The sequence below is a fragment of the Mustela lutreola genome, chromosome 10, assembly GCF_030435805.1.
Source record: "Mustela lutreola isolate mMusLut2 chromosome 10, mMusLut2.pri, whole genome shotgun sequence".
Taxonomy (NCBI): Eukaryota; Metazoa; Chordata; class Mammalia; order Carnivora; family Mustelidae; genus Mustela; species Mustela lutreola.
The window spans coordinates 64,694,114-64,711,400 of record NC_081299.1 but is presented as its reverse complement, the minus strand read 5'-3'; the positions used below and the strand labels follow the sequence as shown (position 1 = coordinate 64,711,400).

At 44.2% G+C, this 17,287-nt stretch overlaps 1 protein-coding gene across 2 annotated transcripts in view; it reads right to left on the bottom strand.

The window, feature by feature from the left end:
- AK5 (adenylate kinase 5) overlaps window positions 1-17,287 on the bottom strand; it is a 242,553-nt gene that overhangs the window by 31,576 nt on the left and 193,690 nt on the right. The gene's annotated exons all lie outside the window — the stretch shown is intronic.

Here is a 17,287-nt window from a genome sequence, read left to right as displayed (position 1 = left end):
AAGAGTGGGCTGTCCAGGGTGGGGGCTGTCCAGGGTGGGGGCTGGGTAAGCGTTATACACCCCAACAAGCAGTTAGTAGGTAACTACTGTAGTGGGCAGAGTTCATGCTGCTCCAGGGCACTGGGGAGGGACACGGGTAGAGAAGAAAGAAGTTTCCTGGGGAACCGAATATACTCATGTTTAAAGCACCGACCACGGTGCTGGGTACACAGTGAGTGCCCAACAAAGGCTAGCTATTAATTTTTAAAATACATTGTTTTCATTATTAAACAATCCCAAGCACAGAGCAGAGTTATCAGTAGACAATAAAGAAGTTTCTGGAATATTTGAGAGTAAGTGGCCAACCTGATCCCTCATCACTACAGAACACTTCAGTTTCATTGCCTCCAGACCAGGAGCCAAGCATGTGCTGCTACAGAACTACATCTTCAGATTTCCATGGATTTATCCCAGCCATGTCCTTTGAAGCCAATGGGTCAAGTTCAGAATCATGCATTGCTTTTAGTTGTCAGGTCCTTCTGGTCTCCTTCCACATAGAACGAGTTTTTTCATGTGGCCTCCACCCTTGCGAAGATTTTATTTATTTTGTAGAATGTCCCTCAATATGATTTTTTCCCTGCTGTTTTCTGAATATTATTATTACTTCTGAGTATGAGCCGTATTTCTTGGATGAGCCATTACACCCTTGACTCTCTTGCCTTCCCCCGCCCCAAGTTCAACCAGTGCTAAGTTGTAAGATTTTACACCTGAAAATAATAGCTAACCTTTATCAGGAGCTTACTGTACCACTCAATGTTCTAAACATTTTATGTATTAATTTAAAATAATTTTAAGAGTCAGGCACCGTTGCCCCCTTTTTACAGATGGGGAAGCAGAGGCACAGAGAATTAACTCAACTGCCATAGTCGCCTGGCTAGTAGGTAGCAAGTCAAGGACTTGAAGCCTGGACTCTGGCTCTCAGAGGCATTTCCTCTTCTCTTCCCTGATAGCCAGGCTGGCCTGTAGGGTGAGCAGGTCCTCAAGAGTCATTCCACCTCTGCACGGGGGAATGGGTGAGGCTCTGGAGTCCAGCAGACCTGCTCTCAGGATGATTTGCCTGAAAAGCACTGACACTTTCCAGCTCCAGAGCATTCAGTGACTTTCCAGTCCCCACAGGATAAGATCCAAACTCCTTAGAGGGGCATTTCAACCTTCCAGAATCTAGTTTAGCCTCTCCAGCCCTTCTTTTTTTGTGTGTGTCTTATCTCTGCCCAACACTGTCATGTCCAGCTACGTCCTGTCCTTGCAACAAGATGTAACTTTTCCAAGCCACCATGCTTTTGCTCTCCCAGGTTCCTTCCTCCTCTAACTACTGAGATCCTCATCATCTCTTCGGCCTCCACCAAATGCTTGCCCCTTCCACCAGGAAGTCCCCCTCTGTGAGAGTGAGTGTTTCCGACAGCACGTCGATGCCCTCAGCCTGTCTGCCAGTATCGCACCTGGCACACAGTAGGTGTTTCCTTTTTTTTAAAAAAAATATTTTATTTATTTATTTGACAGACAGAGATCACAAGTAGGCACAGAAGCAGTCAGAGAGAGAGAGAGAGGGAAGCAGGCTCCCACTGAACAGAGAGCCAGATGTGGGGCTTGATCCCAGGACCCTGAGATTGTGACCTGAGCTGAAGGCAGAGGCTTAACCGCTGAGCCACCCAGGCACCCCTACAGTAGGTGTTTCCTAAGTGCCTGACAAACTGAAGTTTTCCCTGTTAGAGGGAATTCTGAACATTAAAATGAGAACATGGCAGGGACGTCAGCATGGTAGTGAGGATTTATGACTTATTCTGCCATTTCTCTGGTTCGTCTCTCTTCATATTCAAAACCCCTTTCTCAGGACACTTAGCAGCTTCCCTCCTGAGGGAAACTTAGCTGTCTCCTCTGCCTTGGCAAATAATGAAAGAAAGGTGCCTGTCTACCGCTCACCGACGCGGCTGCTGTCAGCTAAGTGGGGAGGGCTCAGTCGCCTCACAGGATTGTCATGGATGGGCCAGAGATAACAGGACAACAGCAATTACAGAGGCTCCCAAGAAGGATGCAGACCACTCAGGAGGAGCAGCCGGTCCCCAGCCAGTGTCAGGCTTGCCCTGAGTACTAGGACTCATCTCCCACAATAACAGAAACGGAGGGACAGTACGGGAGCAAGAGAAGGCCACTCAGGCAAGAAGTGCTTCCAGATAAAAGAGTAAGAACAAGGGTGGGCTGAGCCCCTGCAGAAGCCTCCAGGGCTTCTGTGGCCAGATGTACCTAGAAACCCTTTTCTTGGGATGGCTGGAAGCAGTCATGTGGAAAAGGTATTTTCAGACTCGGCTTACAAGGCAGAAATGCCTCGTTCCAATGACTTTCTTCTTTCAGCACTCCACTAATGCGACTATTACAGTTTTTGTTCCTCTGAAATGTTATTTAATAAATTTTGACACAAAGGCAATTAAAAATCTTCAGCTCAAATTAACAACAGCTGTATGTTCAACGGCAGCCCCTGCCCCAGTTAGGAACCTTTTGTGGAGCAACAGCTGCAAATTCTCAGCATTCTTTGGCCAAATGGTGCAGGCACAGTGGAATTTTAAGTAATCTACACAATGCCTTGATTCTTCCCATGGCTCCAAACTGGAGAACAAAGTGATTTTTATCACTGCGGTGAAGGCATAAAAACTGCAAGCAGAAATACGGATTTTCATATAATGTCACTTGCACGTCTTTAAGGCCTTACGAATTTTTATTTTTTTAAAATTTTAAAAAGATTTTATTTATTTATTTGACAGAAAGAGACCACAAGCAGGCAGAGAGCCAGGCAGAGAGATAGAGAGAGAGAGAGGGAAGCAGGCTCCCTGCTGAGCAGAGAGCCTGATGCGGGGCTCAATCCCAGGACCCTGAGATCATGACCTGAACCGAAGGCAGAGGCTTTAGCCCACTGAGCCACCCAGGCGTCCCCCTTCTGACTGTTTAAATAAAAAACAATGGGGCCTTGATATCCCTCCTGGATAATTAGTTATAACGGAAAGAAATCTTCTGAGGTGCCACGTATCAGAACAAGTGGGCTGTGCTCTCTGGTGACAAGATGACAGCACTTCCTGTCATCTCACTGACTTCTGGTGGATCATTACTCAAGGCTCTAAGCCCTGAGCGACCCTAGACGCAATATCGCCTAATCTCATTCATATCGCCTGGTGCGATATGAGAGCCTGTTTTGAAGGGGTCGTCAACACGTCAAAAGAAAAAAAATATGTCGAGAAACTTTACTTCTTAACCTCCAATATAATTTATATTTTTTCCCATGGAAAGACTGACATGCTCTATGGTGCAACCGAAGTACCGGGAGCTCTCATGTCACAGCTGAGTAGGTATCTCCCCCGACTCCCAGCCCCCCCAGGTTCCGACAGTGCTACACAGGAGGAGGCCTGCAGAAGGAGAGCTGTTAACTCAGGGGTCCCTGTTCTTTGAGGTGGAGCTGAAATGAAGCGGCATCACCTCCACGTGCCCATCTGGGCCCCCTGCCGCAGTGTGCTCTTTATTTCCAGGAGCCCTTCCCTCCCAGGAGCAGCTCCTGGATCCATCAGTCAAGCCCCTCTTAGGAGCCAACTCCTGGCCTCACTGGCCAGCCCCGCAAGAGAGCGCCTGCCTCCAAAGCAGCTATTGCACGTTGCTCGGCACCAGAGTGGGATGGCAAACTTAGGGGGTGGGGCAGCACGTTCTGGGCTCAGAGAGAAAAGATCCAACAAATCATGTCAGGAGAAGAATGAGCTGAACCCCAAATTCAAACAAATGCAAGTATGCACGTTTCTATCCCGCTTTTATCTTTAAATATTTCAAATAGGAACGGCACAAAGCAGGTTACAATGTCCTCTGTGGACACTGAATCCAGCATCACAGCAAAAAGCTAAGCCTAGAAGCCGGGTCCATAAACACTGGGAGGGACTCCTCGCCCCAGCAGGAATCCCTCCTTCTATGGGTCTACCAACGACTTAAGGTCTGTGTTCCGTATTGGACTTGATGGTTCACAAGCACAGGCTATGGGTATGCTTTGCTCACTTGGGTGCCCAAACCCAGTGTCTGAAGAGACACCTCCTAATCATGGCTAAAAGAATGAATTATTTTTATTTTATTGTTTTAACTTCAGGATAGTTAACATACAGGGTTATGTTAGTTTCAGGTGTACACGACAGTGACTCAACACTTCCACACATCACCCAGTGCTCGTCGTGACAAGGGCACTCCTTGGTCCCCATGACCTATTTCACCTGTCTTTCCCAATAATAAATTATTTTTGATGGATGCTGAAAGGATCTTCTCTTTCTTCCTGCTCCAAAAACTTGCTCCTCTTTCTAGTCCACATGAAATGACCTTCTCTCAGTTGACACCATCTTATCTCTCTTCAGCGTAACAAGAGGCTGGCGTCTTTCCAATCCAAAGGGAAATATTTCTACCATTGTCTGCAACCTCTAGTTATTTCCATTTTCTTTCCTATTTTTGTTCAGGATCCTAAACCTGCCTGTCTGCTCTTCCCTCTCTTTCATGGACTCCCTGTCCTCTTGCAAGCCACATCCTGCTCTCACCACTCTTGGAAGTCGATCTTTTAGAGTTCAAGAGTGATTGTGTAACTGTCATATAATTTAAAATGACCTTCTTTGGGTCTTTATTATTTTTGTCCCTTTAGTAGCATTTAATACCATTGATAAACATTGGAATTTTCTCCTCCGCTGGCTTCCAGGACATGGACTTGGCCCACATTCTCTTCCTTCCTTTGCTAGGCTAAAGCTCGCAAAGAGGGCGGATTGCTTCGTTTTTGGTGGTATCCCCACAGAACCTGGCACGCCGTCACAGGCGACGGTTCCGTAAGGCCAGTGTCCAGGAGACCTGTGGCCCACGAAAGTGACAACTCTCTTTCCTTCCATGTCAAAGAATATTGGACCAAATGACTCAAGTTCTGGGTTTATATCTCATATCTCTATCTAGTTAAAGGACACTGACCCAGTCACATATCCTCTTTGAGCGTCAACCTCCGTAATTACAAATTAGGGGACGGCACTTTTATATCGTGATATTATTTTAGCATCTTTGAAGATGGATCATCTTCACAGTTACAGCTTGTGAAGGTATCAAATATCTTTTGCATAGCAGACTATCTTATTTTTATATAGTCATCAGAGCTGTTTAAAGAGCTATACGATTCCTACCTCTTCAGATACTACTTTCTTCCTAAATGAAAATGTGTTCCAAGGTTAGGTTTAGATTTTTGTGACCGAACGATTCCTTTCAGAGAAAAAGTATTATTCCATCGGATCATGAACTGACTGTGCCCTAGGAATGATCCCCAGCCACTGCAGGGCTATGAGTCACTTTCAACTTTCTGTATCTGGGATGAGCTGTGTCACCACGTTGAGTTTCAGCAGGCTGTTGCTGAGAACTGACTCTGTCTGACCGGAAACAATTAAGAAAAATAGATCTTTATCCTCAAAGACAACTTCTCTGTGAGTTCTGAAATGCACTGCTGCTTCAGGTTATTTGGTGAATAGGATAAAATATGCCAGTGACAAGGTCAGCTGCAGGGTATATGGAAAAGCTTCACACGTGACCATGAACTTCTTGATGACAGGTGCTACGTCTTATGTATCAGTGTCTGGTGTATAGTGGGCGCTCGGTAGCTGTTAGATCAGAGTGAATGAATAAATGGATGGTAAACAATCTGAGAGCTTCAGGGAGTGGGAGGTAGCCCTGTATGTGACATTGGGAGTTAGCCGACTTTGGTCTAGGCCATTCCTGCATTGAACTAGTTGCGTGATCGTGGGAGACCTTGGGAGATTTTGCCTCTTTGGATGCTGGCTTCCTCTCTGTGAATTGAAGAGTCTGGATTAAATTAGTGTTTTTTTTCTCTCTCTCTGTGTTTATGTTTATGTGAGTGTTTATGACTCTTAGAGTCATTTAATCCTTACAATAACTATTTGAACTGTTTTTTGTTTGTTTGTTGTTGTTAAAGGTTTATTTATTTATCGATCAGAGAGAGAAAGCGAGCACAAACAGGGGGGAGTGGCAGGCAGAGGGAGAAGCAGGCTCCCCGCTGAGCAGAGAGCCCGATGTGAGACCAACCCCAGGACCCTGGGATCTTGACCTGAGCAGAAGGCAGACGCTTAACTGACTGAGCAACCCAGGCGTCCCGAAGTAAGTGTTAAGGGAAAAATCTGTGTCCAAGACCACACCTGTGCCTTGGTACCTAAGCTCTACAGCCTCTCACATGTATGGCCATTCTGGAAATGAGGTAGACCTGCACAACCTTCAGTCAAGCAAGACCCAGACTTTCATGATGAGACTTTCACCTCAGCCCCCACTCCATGCCCCATCTCCAACCTAACTCTATCTCTAAACAGAGGCAGAGGCAGGATTTCCAAATACTACTAAAAAACCTGTCTTTTAGAGACCTATCTAGGTCTCTAAATTCATAGGGTTGCCAGCTATCATCCAGTGAGTTATTATATCAGACATGCTTACACTACACCCCATCACTGTTTATCTAAAATTCGAATTTAACTAGCTGTCTTGTATTTGTGTTTGTTAAAACCAGTAACCCTATCAGTGCCATCCACCGCCCCCCCCCCCCCCCCGCAACTAACCTGGAGACTTTAGGGACATGATTTTATCTCTGTTATAAACAGTCAATGATTCTGTCATTCACAGAATCTATCATACACGCAGAAAGATGTGTGAAATGTCTCATTAAGACAACATACCAGCATTGGTTCCATGACTTTAACTCTTAGGTAGAGACAAGACAAGGAAGGTTCAGGTCCTGGGTGAGAGGAAATGGCATGCGCCAAGGCAGGGATTCCTAAACATTTCCACCACACGATGCTGTGAACGACTACAGCTCTTAGTACAAACCACTCTCCATCCTAAATGCATTTCCACCCAAATCGCATCTGCATCCCAACCACATCCCCATCTAAGCCCATCTCTGTCCCATATCCATCTCCAAGCCCAACCCAAACCCATCGCATCCCCATCCCTGCCCCAATCCCATCTCTGTCTCACCCCATCCCCACCTCAGCCCCCACTCCGTGCCCCATCTCCAACCTAACTCTATCTCTAAACAGAGGCAGAGGCAGGATTTCCAAATTGTAGTATAAATACTACTAAAAAACCTGTCTTTTTTCTTCTACACCCAGAGGTCTCCAGGGCCCGTTCCAGACCTGACTCATCAAGTTTACAGACTAGAGCCTTCCAAAAGTTGCTACAGTCAGCACCCTCCGCCCCCACCTTTTTTGAGAGGGAGGGGGTAGGGTAGAGGGTGAGGGAGAGAATCTTAAGCAGGCTCGTCTGCCTGCCCTGAGATCATGACCTGAGCTGAAATCAAGGGATGAACATTTAACTGACTGAGCTACCCAGGCACCCCCAGTCAGGCTCTTCCTATCTAGGTCTCTAAATTCTGAGAATTTATTATTCTAGAATATTCTAACTCTTCCAAATTCATCTTAAAGTTTTATCGAGCCATCTTTTTTCCTATTTTGTGGCCCACTACACTATGATCTTAGGCATGCATTAAACGAATATAGTAGGCCATTTACAAACTTAGCCTCTCTTTTCTATGTTTTCCTTCTCTTAAAGAAAATACTCTAGCAGTGCCTGGGTGGCTCAGTTGCCTGGGTGTCTGCCTTTGGCTCAGGTTGTGATCCCAGGGTCCTGGGATTGAGCCTGGCGCAGACTCCCTGCTCGGTGGGAGGTCTGCTTCTCTCCCTCTCCCACTGCCTGCTGCTCACTCTGCTTGCGCTCGCTCTCTCTCTCTGTGAAACAAATAAATAAAATCTTTAAAAAAAAAGAAAGAAAATAGTTTTTCTCTACTGTCAAAGAAATATATGCTCCTTATTGAAGATTTAAATAATTCAGAAAAGTAAAAAGAAAAATCTCCTGTAATCCTACTTCCCAAAGGTCACTGCTGGAAATACATTTTGTTTTCTTTCTTTCTTTTCTTCTCTCTTTCTTTCCTTCTTTCTTTCATTCAGGATTTCATATTTATTAGAGAGAGAGAGAGAGAACACTAGCAGAAGGAGAAGCAGGCAGAGTGGGGAGGAAGAAACAGACTCCCTATGAGATGGGAGCCCGACATGCGGCTCAATTCCAGGCCTCTGGGATCGTGACCTGAGCAGAAGGCAGATGCTTAACCATCTAAGCCACCCAGGCACCCCTGTTTTATTTCTTTGCAGCTTTTTTCCTATACATGGTCTTCTGGTTTGGTTTTAACTGGGAATCTGTCTGCACTGACATTTCTCCTCTTTGGGCTTCTGTATTCTCATCTGAAAATAAGCTTGTTGGATTAGATGAATTCCAAGGTCATTTCCAGCATTCTGTATTTTTGTCTTTGTCAGAGAACGTAGAGGATATTTGTACTTGCAGTCTATTTATGTGCTGTAAAAGGAAGTGAGGATATTTAAGACCGGTAGAGACATTTGTGGTGGATGGTAGTTGGATTACATCTGGGGTTTTGTGTTCAATTTTGGGCCACACCACGGAAATTGGAAGTCTTATATGCTATGATGGGAATATAAAATTGGTACAGTCTTTCAGAAGGGCAATCTGGTATATAAGTCAAAAGTCTTAAATTTTTTTAGTCAGTGGATTTATTGTAAGGAAAAAAATCACTGTTTTGTATATAGATATTCATTAAAGAATTTTTAATGAAAGCAAACATTTGGTGAAAAATGCATGACAATAAGAATAAACTGAATAAATTACAGCAATTCAAAGAAATAATGTGTGGTCACTGAAGTGATGTATTGAATGAAGACAGATACAAACATACATACAGTATGATTCCATTTATATAAAGTTAGAAGTATGTATGGTATTTCTTGCAAAGGACAGTGAACAGGAGGGGAGCACAAGGAACCTTCTGGAATGTTGGTCGTGTTCAATATCTTGATCTGCATGTTGGTACGATGAATGTGACACTTAGGGAAAATTTATCAAGCTAAACACTCATGATTTGAGTGATTTTCTGTTTTTCTGTTTCAGTTCAATTGCAACAAAGCCTCAAACGATGGCATAGTATATGCAGGATCTTGGAAAGGCCCACAAGATATTTTGTTAGGTATAAAAAGTAGGATTTAAGGTTGCATAACTTCATTTTGATGAAAAATGTAAATTTAAAAATATATACATAGAAAAAATGAAGAGGGCTAAAATCAAAATCTTAAGTATTCATCTCTAAGCTTTGGGATTTTAGGTGATTTGTTGTGGTTGATACATATTTTCTAGGATGAAGATTTTTTTTTTTAAGATTTTATTTATTGATTTGACAGACAGAGATCACAAGTAGGCAGACAGGCAGGCAGAGAGAGAGGGGGAAGCAGGCCCCCCGCTAAGCAGAGATTTTTCCCAGTGTGGGGCTTGATCCTAAGACCCTGGGATCACGACCTGAGCCGAAGGCAGAGGCTTTAACCCACTGAGCCACCCAAGCACCCCACTTTAAAGATTTTATTTATTTATTTTGAGAGAGAGTGAGCGAGCGAGAGAGAGAGAGAGAGCACGAGGCAGGGGAGGAGCAGAGGAAGAGGGAGAAGCAGACTTCCTGCTGAGCAAGGAGCCCGACAGGAGGCTTGATTCTAGGATAGTGACCTGAGCTGAAGGCAGGCTCTTAACCGATTGAGCCACCCGTTGCCCTGGAGATGTATTATTTTTATAAAAAGAGAAGAAGTTTTTAAATTAAAAAAAATCTGGCAATCTGTTTTAGGAGAGATTTTGGCTGCATGAGTCCAAAGAGAAATGAGGGAGTGGGAAATAATAACAGTAGAGCAAACTCCTGAAGGGTAGTTTTTCCCTTAGCTGCTTCCTTACCTATTCACCAGCCCTGGACTCATCCTTGGTCAGCATCACATTATTTCTCAGTATCCAGTGCTTCTATGATTTGGTCCATCTTCTTCTTCCTGGGACAATTCCTATTACTGTAATTTGTTCCCTACTTAAAATCTCCCTTCTTGGAAGCCGCCTCTCTTCAGCTCCCTCTCAAGCTTAGGGGATCCCATCCATTCTTGGTTCTCAGCCTCCCCAGGAAGGGGCTCCCAATCATTGAATCATTGCGCTTTTTTTTGCCTTCCCAACCCTGCTAAACTCACTAAATAGTTCCTTTGTCCGTTAACTCTACACTGTCCTATATTAGGTCTAAAGTTTTCATAAACATCAACTCTTGCCTCATCAAATACATTATTAGCTCCTTGAAGGATGGGGACATTAAAAAAAAATAAATCTCTTCCTTTTCTTGTTCTCCTATCTTCAAGGACAGTTTAACGTTAAATCAACTCTAGTCTACATTCCCTTCTTTGAATGATGGTAATACTTGGAATCAGTGCCATCAAGGTCAATGATTGGCTATTTGTTTTGTATTTTGCTTCCTGGCCTCTATGCCAGTTCATAGTGGTGGACTTGAACTTGATTCTGATAGAGGAGCCACATGCTACTTTACTTGGCAAAATTTACCAAAGGCATGAATTTTTGAATTTTGTTTCTGTGGGAGGGACCAGAAAGACGTTACAAACACTCCACATTGATCTCCCAGGACACAACCAGAAGAAGAGTTTCTTAGTTATGGTTGGTTCTTAAAAATGGCCGAGCCCTATGGGGTACCTGGGTGGCTCATTTGGTTAAGTGTCTACCTTTGGCTCAGGTCATGATCCCCGGGACCTGGGATAGAGTCCCACACTGTGTTCCTTGTTTATCAGGAAGCCTGCTTCTCCCTCTCCCTCTGCCCGCCACTCCCCCTGCTTGTGCTCTCTCTTTTTCATTCTGTCAGATGCATAAATAAATAAATAAAATCTTAAAAAAAAAAAAAAAGGCCAAGCCCTGTAATTTTACTTGAAATGTCTGCTATTGTCATTATGTCTCTGAGAAGGTTATTGGTAGAAGACAACTTAAAATATTTACTTCTGACAATGAAGTCTTTATAGTTTCTTTTCCATTTTAATCAATTCATTCATTCTTTCTAAAGATATGTATTGAATGCCTACTGAGTGCCAGGCATTCTGATGGTTGCAGCAGAAAGAAAGGGGAAAAAGAAAAAGAAAGGGCATAGTCTTTGTCTTCTAGGAGATTTAGTAAAAACCATTCTCCAATCAATGGCCATCACTGCCTTTAAGCAAGCAGTCAGTGGAATAAGGAGTCGCCAGGAGTAGATTCTAGGAGACTGGTGATTGGGTTCAGCCAATTTTCTCACTGCTTAACATTCTCTCCCTTTCTCAACAAATGTTGGAATGAGGGACCATCTCAGAGCCTGCCTCAATAGCTCCACCCAGACCAAGTGGAGGATTTCCAAGAAAAAGAAGACTGTGTTCTTCTTGCTTCTCTGTCCATGCCAGCTTCCCACACTTTACTATAGGAGTTGGTCCATGCAGGAAAATATGTAATTGGACCAAATAAGTTCCTTCCATTTTAAACTGGGGTCATTTGGCTGGTGTGGATGGGCAGTTGTGTGGCACTGACATGGTGATACAGTTTCTGGTGGAAGCCATTCCTCAAAGCAGAGTGGAGCTGCGTGGAACACTGCCTTCAGAGTCAGTGCCCCAGACAATATGAAAAAAATAAATCAACTGGGTCACAGGACTATGTCCTATTAACACAAAATAGCTGCACTCAGTTACAAGAGGAGAAAGTCTTTCATGGCCTTGACCACCTGATGGTTGGTTGAAATATGGTTCATTTACAACTAAAAAAATGCTCTGAGACTTTTAGTTCAAGAGTCTAGAGCAAAACAAGAGGAAAATACTTTGGGAATGTTACTTTTGAGAAGGACAAAACAGTTATCTTCGCCTTAATCTCTGGTTTGTTATTCTGCTTTATTCCTCCAGGCTCAATATGGCTTCCTACAGTAACATCTGTGTTGCGTTGTGAACAACTGCAGTAACGTGTCCACAAGAGGAAATGCTGTCAAAGGGCAGGTGTAAGCCCAGGGTCTAAGGGATACTTTCTCACTTCCACTTCCCTGATCCCAGCCAACCCCAGATGCTCCAGGTAAAACACCACTTAACTGGTCAGTCCCTTATGGAGTGCTTACTTTTAACAAATGACACTAGAAACAGATGAACTTACCCAAACTCTTAAATTGTCATGGCTCCCCCATCCTGTAGGTGTCCTTACCTCTGTCTAATTCACTTCCGATCCCTTCCTAGCCTCCCCTTTCTTGGGATCCTCCTTTTTTAAAAAAAATATATTTTATTTATTCATTTGACAGAGAGAGAGAGATCACAAGTAGGCAGAGAGGCAGGCAGAGAGAGAGGGGGAAGCAGGCTCCCTGCTGAGCAGAGAGCCCGATGCGGGGCTCGATCCCAGGACCCCAAGATCATGACCTGAGCTGAAGGCAGAGGCTTAACCCACTGAGCCACCCAGGCGCCCCATGGGATCCTCTTTCTCATTGGCTATCTCCCCTCACTCACCATATGATAGTTGTAATGATAGCTAATACTTGTTGAACACTTACTAGGAGCACTGTGACATGTGTTAACTCATGTCATCTTCACATCAACACTATGACCCAGATAAAATGATTACTTTCACTTTGCAGGTGAGAAAACTGAGGAAGAGTGCATGTAAGGACGTTGCCCAAGGTAAGCTGGCTAGGACAGAGGGGAGCAAGTGTGTGAACTCAAGTAGGTTGTGCTCTTAACTAGATTCTGTACCTCCTCTCTCTCTCTCTCTCTCTCTCTCTCATTATTATTATTTTTAAAGATTTTGTTTATTTATTTGACCGAAAGAGAGAGAGAGAGACAGCGAGAGGGGAAACACAAGCAGGGGGCGTGGAGGTGGGAGAAGCAGGCTTCCCGCAGAACAGGGAGCCCAATACAGGGCTTGATCCCACAACCCAGATATCACAACTTGAGCCAAAATCAAGAGTCAGACGATTAACTGACTGAGCCACACAGGCTCTCCATCACTACCTCTCTTTTTATATAAATACGCTCCATTCTCTCACATCCACTTTTGACCTCCTTTCTCTCAGAGCCAAATCTCTTGCAGGTTAGTCTATACGCATCCTCATTTCCTTACTCCCAGGCGCCCCTCACCAAGCTGGCTTTACTCCTCTCTCTTCCACCGAAACTGCTCTCACCAAAGGCACCGGTAATTCTGCAGTGGCCAGACTCAGCCGACAAGTCTCATTACATTCTGTTTGCCCTGGCCCACACGGAGACTCTCTCCTCCTTGGCCTTCTAGAACGCCATTTGCTCTTGATATTCCGCTTCCCTCTCTGTCTTCTCTTCCCTGGGCTCTGACATGGGTGTTTCCTCAACTTCAGGTCTCAACTTCCCTGCAGCCTCACGGTCCCAAAGCAACCTGGGGTGATCCCTCGCACATGCGTGTTTCACTGCTGTTGTATCCTGGTGAATTCCACATCTGTGACTACAGCCAGGACTTGTTATTATGGGTACTAGATTAAAAAAAAAAATAAAAGACCTCTGTCAAATGGACCTGTTAGCATAAGCATCTCAATCTTTTGAGAATATTTATTTATTTATTTATTTATTGGAGTGAGACTGAGAGAGAGAGAGAGAGAGAGAGAAAGGGAGAGAGCGTGAGAGGGGTAAGGGTCAGAGGGAGAAGCAGACTCCCTGCTGAGCTGGGAGTCCGATGTGGGACTCGATCCCTGGATGCCAGGATCATGACCTGAGCCGAAGGCAGACGCTTAACCCACTGAGCCACCCAGGAGCCCAGCATGTCGATTTTAAAATGTTTATAACTAAATTCTTCATCTCTCTCTCTCTCAAAAGTCATTTCTTCTCCACATGTCCTATCTCCTTGAACGACACCTCAGTTTATCTGGTCATCCAAACTAGCTACTTCGGAGTCATGCTCAGTCCTCTCATTCACCCGAACACAACGGATCTTTATGTCCTATGGATTCTACTTCCCGAAATCTTTTGGATCGGTTTCCTCTCTTCCACTTCCACAGCCTCCTTGTTCCTCCCCTGCAGGACCCCCAACTGACCTTGCGGCTGGGCCCCCGCTGCTGCAGCCTAGGCTCCCTTTCACTGCTTCCAGAATGTGCTTTCTGAAATCCAGATCTGGTGGCGTGTGACGGAGTGAAAGCTTGGCAGCTCGCTGTGGCTACAGGCTGAGGTCTGTATTCATTAGCCCAGTGTTCTCAGCCTTTCCTGCCCTGGACCCTGGGTCTGTCTCCAGCTCTGCCTCTCACCACGTGCCAACCCCACACCTCTGAGGCGCTCGTGCACGTGCTCCCTCTCCTTGCCATGGACTCACACCAACTTCCTTCCCACTTAGCCCTTGGCCAATTCCTTTTCTTTCTCGGGACTCAGCTGACTTCCTTCTCCACACCCACGACTCGCTTCAGTCTTGCTCCCATCCGTTGTGCCGCTGCCATGACACGTGCCGCGTTGAGGGGGTTGTTGGCTCCCTCCCTACAATACGAGCTCCTTGAGATCTCTCATCTTCATATGATTAAGTCTGTCACTTGGCTCTTAGATGGCAGAAACTCAGTAAATATATCAAATGAATTAATGAAAGTCACCCAAAGGAATATACAGTTAATGAGAGAATTTAATATAGCAGTGAGAAAATATTTTTACCATTAGAGAGTTACACAGGCCATGTAAAGTCTGTATATCCCCTGGCTGAGGCTATTTTTTCCCTCCACCTCTAAACTAAGCCATTGTTTGAAATCAGTATGTGGTCAAGGTGCTCTATTCAACCCACAAAGAAAATCTCAGAAGCACCAGGTTCCTTCAGATGTACCCAGAATCACATTCTCAAACACTTGCTCATTGTTGCCCCTGGTTCTTTGAAATACTTTTGGTTATGCTCACAAAAAATATACCCACGATATGCCTTCTTAGTAAAAAGATGCAGTGTGTATTCCAAAATCAATGTGCTTTTGGGGGGGGGCGGTGTTCAGAGCAGTTTAGATACTTTTATGGCTTCAAATTGTTCCCTGTTTTGAAGTTATTACGGAATTGCAAATAATTGGCAGAACATGGCTGAGGCACTCAGAGGTCTGTTTCACTGATATTCGTTTGATGTCTTATTATTTTGTCTTTGCTTTCAGACATCAATAGTTAGCTATATAGGAACAAAGTCAAATAGAAAATTGGGACATTTATTCACATAATTATAGCAAACTCCTCCACCCACTCTACTCCCATAAGCTCTCCTTACTACATATCTATAATAGTGTTTGAGCATGGGCATTGAAGTCTGGGAACGTGGGGTATGAGTTCCAACTCTGTCACTTATTAAACAGTGTAGCTTTGGGAAATTTCCCTAATCTTCTGAGTCTCTACCTCTTCATCTATAAAATGGGAAAGAACATGAGTACTGATGACTGGTGTGAGAAATAAATATGAGAGCATGTAAAAAGGCACCCCAGTATCTAGAATGTAGTAAGTCACCAGTATATGTTAGTTTTAATATTATTATTAGGTAATTAAAATAAATATTTAGAGGTAGAAGATGAGGACTTGGAGTTATTCAATAGCTTTCAAGCTTTACTTTTTTGGGGCAACGTCTCTGTTGTACATGCTTCCAATTGAGAGAACAGTTAGCAATGTGTCAATTCATTAGTGGCTCAAATTTGGGGTAGACAGAAAACAAATATTATTTTGCCATTTTATTTTAATTGTATTATTATTATTATTTTTGAATATTTATTTACTTGACAGAGAGATACATGGGAAGAGAGGAAACTTAAGCAGGGGGAGTTGGAGAGGGAGAAGCAGGCTTCGCACCAAGCAGGGAGGCTGATGTAGGGCTCTATCCCAGGACCCTGGGACCATGACCCTAGCCAAAGGCAGACACTTAATGCCTGAGCCACCCAGGCATCCTTATTTTGCCATTTTAAAAGAAATTCAGAGAGGCTAAGGGATTGGCCCAAGGGCACACAGAGGTTAGATATAAACATAAGATTTGGGGTGTTCTTTCACATTCAGTGCTGGGTCCTTCTAGAGTCTGTGGCATTGATCATTCTTAGTGGGTCTCAGAACAAGCAAAAGAAGCTTTCAGTGAGTCAGGCCTGGAGATGCGGCCTTGGATGAGCGAACAGGTGATTCTGTTGGTAAGTTAATGGTGTTTCCAAAAATATTTCAAGAAGTGGGTACAATGAGTATGATGATGTGAGCTCCCCAAACCCTTCACTTGGTTAAAGTCATTCACCTGCGTGCGTTTCTTTTTAGCAATAGTTTGCCCTTCTGGATGACTCAATGGACTCAGCAACATTCCTTTCTTGAGAAAATAACTTAAAAAAACATGGAAAAAACCCCTGTACTTCTGCCATGTCATGCAGTGTTCCAAGGACTGTTTCGTGTTGTACTAAATGAACCTCATAGTTCTCTAAGCATAGTGAGCCCTGGATATAGGTTTATTAATTTGGTCTGATTCAATGAAGAAAGTGTTTTGTTCTATTCAACATTACTTAGAGCCTTTTTGCAGGAAAAAGTTTTGTGTAATTAAGTAGGTTGGTGGTCAGTACACAAGGCCTGCATTTCTCCAACATTAGAAAGCCACCCCATTGGTTTGTAAGTGCATTTGAGGCTCTCTTGGAAAGGGCCCAATGTCTCTCTTCTTTTACTCTTCCATCCTGAAAGGCTGAAGTTTGAAAATACAGACGTCAGGCCAGAAGAGGGCCAAAAGGGCCCTTAATAACTTCGTGCCTTCGTGGAGAAAGGGCTGTGGCAATCATGCGTCTATGTCTGGGACAGAGATGATGTTCAGTTAGGACAGACCACAGGTTTGGCAGTCAGATGGAAACATACTTCTTTCTGTGAACCCAGTCTAGCTGATGGGCTTCCTGTTTTCATTTTATAGTAGAAACTCAATGAAGTCTAGTCTGAGTTTTCATAGTCTCATCCAATAATTTCTGATAACCATGATAGTCCATTTTTCGGCTATGACTGAATGCCGGTGTCCCCTTCAAACCCATATGTTATGGTGTGATGGTACCTGGATTGGGGCTTTGGAAGGTGATCAGGGCAGGAGGGTGGAGTGCCCTATGAATAGGATCAGTGCCTTTTAAAAAGAGGTCTTTTTTTTTTTTTTTTTTTTTTTTTTTTTTTTTTTTAAAGATTTTATTTATTTATTTGACAGAGAGAGATTACATGTAGGCAGAGAGACAGGCAGAGAGAGAGAGGAGGAAGCAGGCTCCCTGCTGAGCAGAGAGCCCGATGTGGGACTCGATCCCAGGACTCCGGGATCATGACCTGAGCCGAAGGCAGAGGCTCAACCCACTGAGCCACCCAGGCGCCCTAAAAAGAGGTCTTAAAGCACTCCCTCCCCT